The sequence below is a fragment of the Octopus bimaculoides genome, chromosome 28 (genome assembly GCF_046866305.1).
Source record: "Octopus bimaculoides isolate indiv1 chromosome 28, ASM4686630v1, whole genome shotgun sequence".
NCBI classification, from domain to species: Eukaryota; Metazoa; Mollusca; class Cephalopoda; order Octopoda; family Octopodidae; genus Octopus; species Octopus bimaculoides.
Genome location: NC_142955.1, coordinates 12,625,280 through 12,633,836, shown reverse-complemented (window position 1 = coordinate 12,633,836; position 8,557 = coordinate 12,625,280).

Below are 8,557 nucleotides of genomic sequence, written 5' to 3'. Positions count from 1 at the left end.
GCATGGGAGAAAGAGAGAGAAACAGACAGACATAGAAAGAGAAGAGAAACAGAGAGGGAGAGAGAGACAGAGAGATTGAGATAGGGAAAGAGAAGAGAAACAGAGAGGGAGAAAGAGAGTAGAGAGAGTGAGAGACATTGAGACAGAGAAAGAGAAGAGAATCAGAGAGGGAGAAAGAGAGGAGAGAGAGAGTGAGAGACATTGAGACAGAGAAAGAGAAGAGAATCAGAGAGGGAGAAAGAGAGGAGAGAGAGTGAGAGACATTGAGACAGAGAAAGAGAAGAGAATCAGAGAGGGAGAAAGAGAGGAGAGAGAGTGAGAGACATTGAGACAGAGAAAGAGAAGAGAATCAGAGAGGGAGAAAGAGAGAGTGAGTGAGAGAGACTGAGAAAGAGAAGGAGAGTGTGGGAGTGACTGAGAAACGAAAAAATCCTGCTGCTGTGTGTGTTTGTGTGTGTGCGTGAGAGTGTGAGTGTGTGAAGTAAATGGAACGTCAAATCGGTTGAAAACAAACAGAAAATCCTGGGTGTGTCTGTGTGTGCGTGCGTGCGTGCGAGTCGGACGTTAAATCGGCAGGAAACAAAAGTAAAACAATCTATTTGTGTATTTATGTGTGGATGTATGGGTGTCTCGGTGCGTGAGTGTGTATCGGTGTATGTGTGTCTGTGTCGGACGTCATTATGTGCAGAAAACAATAATGCAATGGGTGTGGGGGGGGGGGCGTCCGTGCGTGTTTCCCGGGTGTGTCGGACGTCAAATCAGCTGAAATGATAGGAAAAAAGAAACCCGTTTCTCTCTGAGCATGTGTTCGTATATGGGTTTCGAGTGAAGAGGAGGAGGTTGATTCTGCTGAAAACGAACGAAAAGAACCTGTTTGGGTGTGTGTGTGTGTGTGTGTGTGTGTGTGTGTGTGTGTGTGTGTGTGTGTGTGTGTGTGCGTGCGTGCGTGCGTGCGTGCGTGTGTGTGTGTGTGTGTGTGCGTGCGTGTGTGTGAGTGTGTGTGTCTCCATTTAGTCGCATGTCAATTCGACTGAAAAATAAATGAAGGCGCAGGAGTGGCTATTTGGTAAGTAGCTTGCTCACCAACTACATGGTCCCCGGTTCAGTCCCACTGCGTGGCACCTTGGACAGGTGTCTTCTTCTGTAGCCTCCGGCCGACCAAAGTCTTCTGAGTGGATTTGGAAGACGGAAACTGGAAGAAGTAAAAGAGTAAAAGTGTAAACCTGTGTGTGTGTGTGTGTGTGTGTGTGTGTGTGTGTGTGTGTGTGTGTGTGTGTGTGTGTGTGTGTGTGTGTGTGTGTGAAGTGAATGGAACGTCAAATCGGTTGAAAACAGACAGAAAATCCTCTGTGTGTATGTGTGGGTGTGTATGTGTGTGGGTGTTGTGTGTGTGTGTGTGTGTGTTGTGTGTGTGTATGTGTGTGTGTGTGAGGCGGACGTCAAGAAAACAAAAGAAAAAATCCATTTGTGTATTTATGTGTGGATGTATGTGTGTGTGGATGTATGTGTGTGTGGATGTATGTGTGTGTCTCGGTATGTGAGTGTGTATCGGTGTTTGTGTGTCTGTGTCGGACGTCAATATCGCTGAAAACAATAATGCAATGTGTGTGTGTGTGTGTGTGTGTGTGTGTGAGCGAGTGTGTCTGGAGTGCGTCGGACGTCAAAACGGATGAAAACAGAAGAAGAAACCGGTTTACCTGTGTTCGAATGAGTTGGACGTTAATTCACCTGAACAGAAACGAAAGAACGCGCACGAATGTGTGTGTGTGTGTGTGTGTGTGTGTGTGTGTGTGTGTGTGTGTATGAAGTAAATATATGTTTCTGCGTGTATGTGTGTGAAGTGAGGTATGCGTGTGTGTGAGGTATGCCGATTTGACGTCCGATTCACACGCACACACACACAAAGATCCGTAACGTTAATTTGGTTGCAAACATACGAAATAATGCGTGTGTGTGTGTGTGTGTGAAGTGAGTGTATGTTTGTGCATGTATGCGTGTGTATGTGTGTGTGTGTATGAAATGAGTGTGTGTATATGAAGTGAGTATGCGTGTATGTGTGCGTGTCTGTGTGTGTGAGGTGAGGGTGTGTGTGTGTGTTGTGTGAAGTGAAAGTATGTTTGTGCGTGTGTGTGCAAGTGAGTGTGAAGTGAGAGAGTGTGTGTGTGTGTGTGTGCGTTTTTGCGTGTGCTTGTACGTTTGTGCGTGTGTGTGCATGTGTGTGTGAAGTGGGTGTGTGTCTGTGCGTGTGTATTTGTGCGTGTGCGTGTGTATGTGTGCGTGTGAAGTGAGTAGTGTATGTAAATTAGTATTGGGTAGGTACAACGTCACATCAGCTGAAAACAGACGAGAAAATTTACTTATGTGTGTGTGTGTGTGTCTGTGTGAGTGTGTGTGTGTGTGTGTGTCTGTCTGTCTGTCTCTGTGTGTCTGTGTGTGTGAGTGAGTGTGTGTGTGTGTCTGTCTGTCTGTGTGTGTGTGTGTGTGTGTGTGTGTGTGTGAGTGTGTGTGTGTGTGCGTGTGTGTGTGTGTGCTTGTGTGTGTGTGTGTCTGTGTGTCTGTGTCTGTGTGTCTGTGTATGTGTGTTCGAGTGAGTCGGACATCAAATCGGCTGAATAAAAAGAAAAAAAAACTAGGAGTGCGTGCTTGTGTGTGTGTGTGTGTGTGTGTTTGTATGTATGTGTGTGTGTGCGTGTGTGCGTATGCGCGTGCGTGTGTATGTGTGAGAGAGGGAGTCGTGGATCTAGCTGGTTTGGCTGCCAGCATCAATTGTGTTTGAATTGATTTCCTATTCAGTTTGATGATACGCTTTTATTTGCTAATGAATGACGTGATAATCATTTACGCTATTAATCAATAAATGTAAACTTACTGGGATGTAGTTGCATAACAAGTGACATGATCTGAGATCGTGTGCTGAAACAAAAACAATTGCAGCGTGGAAGGTGTTTATAGGCCATTTAAGAAACACAAAACCCGTTAGATTCACTTTTAAATTTGATTTGTGAAAATATTTTCGTCGCTTTGAAACCGCGACCTGTTCACTGACAAAATTCCGTGATGCAGCATGGAATTTTGTCAGTGAACAGGTCGCGGTCTCAAAGCGGCGAAAATATTTTGACAAATTAAATTTAGATGTTGAAGTGAATCTAACGGTTTTTATGTGTTTTTAATTGGCTTATAAATACCTTCCATAATATAGGAAGAAAATGTGCCACCTTTCCTCGTCAGTGAGGTCGAAAGAGCCATCGGCTTGATTAAAAACGGAAAGGCGCCAGGAAAAGACGGTATAAAAGAGCCATGGAGAGGTCAATGCTTGGAATCTTGTTGAGAGAGAACATCAGTAGCGAGATCATCAGACAGAAGTCCGGCGTGAGGGATGTCGTCGTAGAATATACACGCAGCAAGTTTAGATGGGCTGGACACGTCGCCCGGCTCATGGATAATCGGTGGACCCGCGCAGTTGTCGAGAGGTACTCGCGCGAGCGGAAACGACCACTCGGAAGGCCTTCATGACGGTGGAGTTACGATGTTAGGAGGGCGATTGGGACCACGTGGATGAGGGAGGCGCGATCCAGACAGGAGTGGACAGCGTGTTTGTGACCAGCGGTGTCAAATGGACGCCCGACGGACTGGTCGGTGAAGGTGATATATATATATATATATATATATATATATATATATATATATATATATATTAATAACTAGCAGTATAGCCCGGCTTTGCCCGGGATTAAGTTGGGATTATTAAGCTAATCAAGTTATTTATTTCAAACCAAACTAAGTAACATGACGTCAAATTTGGGCAGAATCAGTGTTGTAACTGGAGCGCATGGGCAGAGGTGATCAGGTTACACATGCCATCTCTTTGAAAACACCACCGCCATCATCTAACCCCTCTTTGGCCATGGGTTAGGAACCCTTCCAGCAAGGAAAATAGAATGACCAAAAGGGCTCCCGATTCTCTGTGTCAGAAGCGGTTCTGTTCAGATAACAATAAAGTCTTAAGTATATATATATATATATATATATATATATATATATGAGAACACAGATGTTACGTAAGTAAAACGTTAATGTTCGAAACTGCAGTAGTCCATAGATAATTCTTTATTCTGTATATTTCTCATTTTGTCCTGTTCTGACGTTTTGCGAAATTTTTCTGGAGAACATTATTTTTCTTTGTGGTTGGGTCGTTGATGACCTCTTTCTAGCATATTGGATGTCCACCCAGTGGTCATGTAATACAATTTTTTCTGAATTTTCAAATTTTTTATATGCTAGGCCACTTGGTTTTAAATTGAATTAATATTCAATTTATCATCCTGTCTATATATATATATATATATATATATATATATGAGCAACACACACATACACACACGCACGTATGTACACCAATTGCATACATATGTTTTGTACGCATACATGTTCGTATGTGTATGTGTGTGTGTTGGCCGTATATCAACAAAACGCATACACACATCTTGCGTTACATATATATACGGATAAATGATTTAAAATAAATATATTTTGGAAATGGCGATTTACGGTACAATTCCTAGAAACATGAAAATCAGACCACATGGGTTTGTTTACATCAATTCGGCAGTTTCCATAAAAAGTGTTTGGAAAGAACGCGAAAGAGATAGAGAGAGCGCGCTCTCCCTCTCTATCTCTCTCCCTCCCTTACACACATGCCAGTTATCTCTCTTTCTTGCTTTCTTTCTCTCTCTCCCTGTTTCACACACACAGCAACATTACACAAACACACATGCTGCTCTCTCACACTAACAAAAGAACTTCACATACACCACACTTTCTGTCTGGCCTACTCACTATAAAAAGAAAGCGTGTATTTCTTTTTGGCAACATGTGTTTTGTGTGTAATGTTGGTGTGTGTGTGTGAGAAAGAAAGAAAGAAAGAAAGAGAGATAACTGGCATGTGTGTGTAAGGGAGGGAGAGAGAGAGATAGCGAGAGAGAGATAGCGAGAGAGAGATAGCGAGAGAGTGAGAAAAGGTATTTTTTTCTTTTTGCTTGTTGTTTCCTGCGTTTCTTTCTTTTTGCTTGTTAGCTGTTTACCACAGACGCTGGCAAACAAAATGTATCTCTCCTTCACCCTCCCTCTCACAAACATACAATTTCTTTCTCTCTCTCTCTCTCGCCTTCACGCGCGTACGCACAGATTTGACTTCGCCATGTCAACAAACTTCAAAATTGGTAAAAGTTTATCGATTTTTACAGCTATACGCGGGTGCCTCTGAGAAATAAACTTCGCTAAAATGCACATAAGGTCATGGCACATCTCCTCCTAAAATTGGAGCGACATGCGTGCTAATTTGTGGACGTGCATAAACTACATTCACGTACACACACACACACACACACACACACACACACACACACACACACACACACACACACACACACACACATCCTCTCTTTTATATATATACAGATAATAATAATAATAATAATAATAATAATAATAATAATAATAATAATAATAATAATAATAATAATATTAGGGATAAAAATCCCAAATTAGGTTCTTTTCCCTAAAACTATATATATATATATATATATATATATATATATATATATATATATATATATATATATATATATATATATATATATATATATATTATTTAAAAGAGTTCCAACTCTGTCTGTTTTTTATGTTTTATTTATATTCTTATAAAATTAATGTGGGATATAGAATATGGAATATATAATATAATATAAATAGTAAAATGAAATGAAGTATTGAATGTCTTGTTGAATATATGAAATATTGAGTATTAAATATAGAGAATTAAATATATATATGTAAAGGCTAGTATATACTTTCATGCCTTACAGACTGTAACATTTCGCATTATATATATAATATATATATATATATATATATATATATATATATATATATATATATATATATGTATATATATATATATATATATATATATATATATATATATATATATATATATATATATATATATATATATATATATATATATATATATATATATATATATATATATATATATATATATATATATATATATATATATATAATTATATGTATTTATTCTATCCTAATAAATAATAATTAGGATAGAATGAATGGGTTGATAGAAACCAAGGTAGCAAAGATCACAAAATAAATGTGGTGTAATTCCTGTTGGTGAGGCAGAAACTCCTTTATATTTTGGGTATTTGAGTATATTTAAAAATTTAAGGAATGGAGGAAACGCATGTTATAACTGCATACTTTATTCCGAGAAGGTTAATTTTATATATTCTGCTTACGAAACCGATTTGAGTAATAATAATAATAATAATAATAATAATAATAATAATAATAATAATAATAATAATAATAATAATAATAATAGCAATAATAATAATGACACAGTTTTTAATTTAAATAATAACAAAAAATACAATTATAACTTCCATCATAAATTCTTTAACGATAATAACCAGCTCAACATTTTTTCACGAAATAGGGGAAATAACCGCCAGTTTAAACCCTGTATCAATGATAATAATAAAATAAGACTGTTTATAAATAATACTGGCAAATATTCTAAACCAGAACCTAATTAAAATGTCTGGGTGATTCTTCCTTTTAGTAAAAGTGTAAAATCAAACTTGGTGTCCCAGTTCCAAAACGCTATAAATAAGAACTTTCCAAAACACTCTCATTACTCCCAAGTCATAAACACACATAAGATTAGATTCGGTTTCTCTATCATGAGGAACATCTCACAGATAATATCTGCACACAATATGAGGCTTTTGCATCCACTAGAGAGTTCCAACAGTAATAACATTGAGCCAGACATTATTAACCCTTACCAAAATAACAATAATAACACTAATAGTAATATAGGGAACAATAATAATAACAAGATACATAATAGTATTAGTCACAACAACAAAATCATTATTTCAGAAGTTAGTAACAAAAGAATTAGTTTTTTAAGCGATAATGCGAAACTTAAAAATACTGTCTACCAATGCCAAGTTAGTACTTCTTCAAATATCCATTTTTATGTTGGATCTTCTTCTTCACCATTATCTATTAGAATTTTTAACTATTTCTCGACATTTAGAGATAGAAACAAACGTAATATTACAAGCCTAAGCAAACTAATATGGGATCTTAAAGATAGTAACATTAAATTTAAACTAGACTAGCAAATTCTTTCTATTTCTAGGCTATATGATAAGGGTGGAAAATTCTGTTCTCTCTGCGTGACGGAATTATACTTTATTTTATTTTCAAAGAATTACCTGGTAAATACCTTCTTAGAAAATTCTTACAGATGGCAAAGACATGTATTTTCAGCATTTAAATAACAATCACTGTTTTTATAGAAAACTATAATATTAACCCTTAATATGTGAATTCATCAAATAATTCTAGTAATACAGGTGATTAATTCCCTCATATGTTAAAAGATTTAGATTAAAATTGATCACGATTCACAAAATTCATCTAATCATTTATTATTTATTAACCTAAATTAGAACATATATTAAATCTTGATATATTCATGTAACAGCAAATACATACAAAATATACGTGCGTATGAGTATACGTGTATAAGTGTCTATATATACACGTCTATTTGTGGGAGAATATGTGTGTGTCTGTGTGCATACATATTCATGTTTTTGTATAAACTAGATGTGTTTGTATTAATTTTTGTATACATTTATCTATTACGTATTGTTATTTTTATTTTTACTCCTATTACTATCACTTATTAGAAATATATAAATATGTATATACGTATGCTTTATTTGATGTATGTACATCTTGTGCACAAATATACTTATGCATGGGTTTTCTTTATATTTTCATATATGAGTGTACTTGTGAATATGTATAGGTGCGGTTTTGTGTAAATGTATTTTTTTTATATATATAAAAAAATATATGTGTATATTTGGATGTATGTGTGTGTATATATATATGTATATATATATATATATATATGTGTGTGTGTGTGTGTGTATATATAATTGTGTATACATGTGCATGTATATGTGTGTGTGTATGCGTATGTCTATATATGTGTACATGTGTGGATGTGTGTATATATATTTATGTGTATATATGTATATATATATATATATATATATATATATATATATATATATATATATATATATATATTTATGTATATGTATGTGGATGTATGTATGTATGTTTGTAAGTATATGTGTGTATATGAGTATGTTTATATGTATTTGTGTGTATTTCTTTATATATATGTGTGTGTGTATATATATGTTTGAATACTTATGTATATATGTGTGTGTGTGTGTATATATACATACCTATATGTGTATATGTGTGTGTAGGCTTGTATATGTTGATGTATATAAATACATAAAGGTTTTTATAGGTATATATATGTATTTGTATGTATGTATGTATATATGTGTATGCATGTGTGCATATACGTGTGTATATATATGTATACATATATATATGTGTATGTGCGTATGTGTTTATTTAGTTATAGGCGTAGATG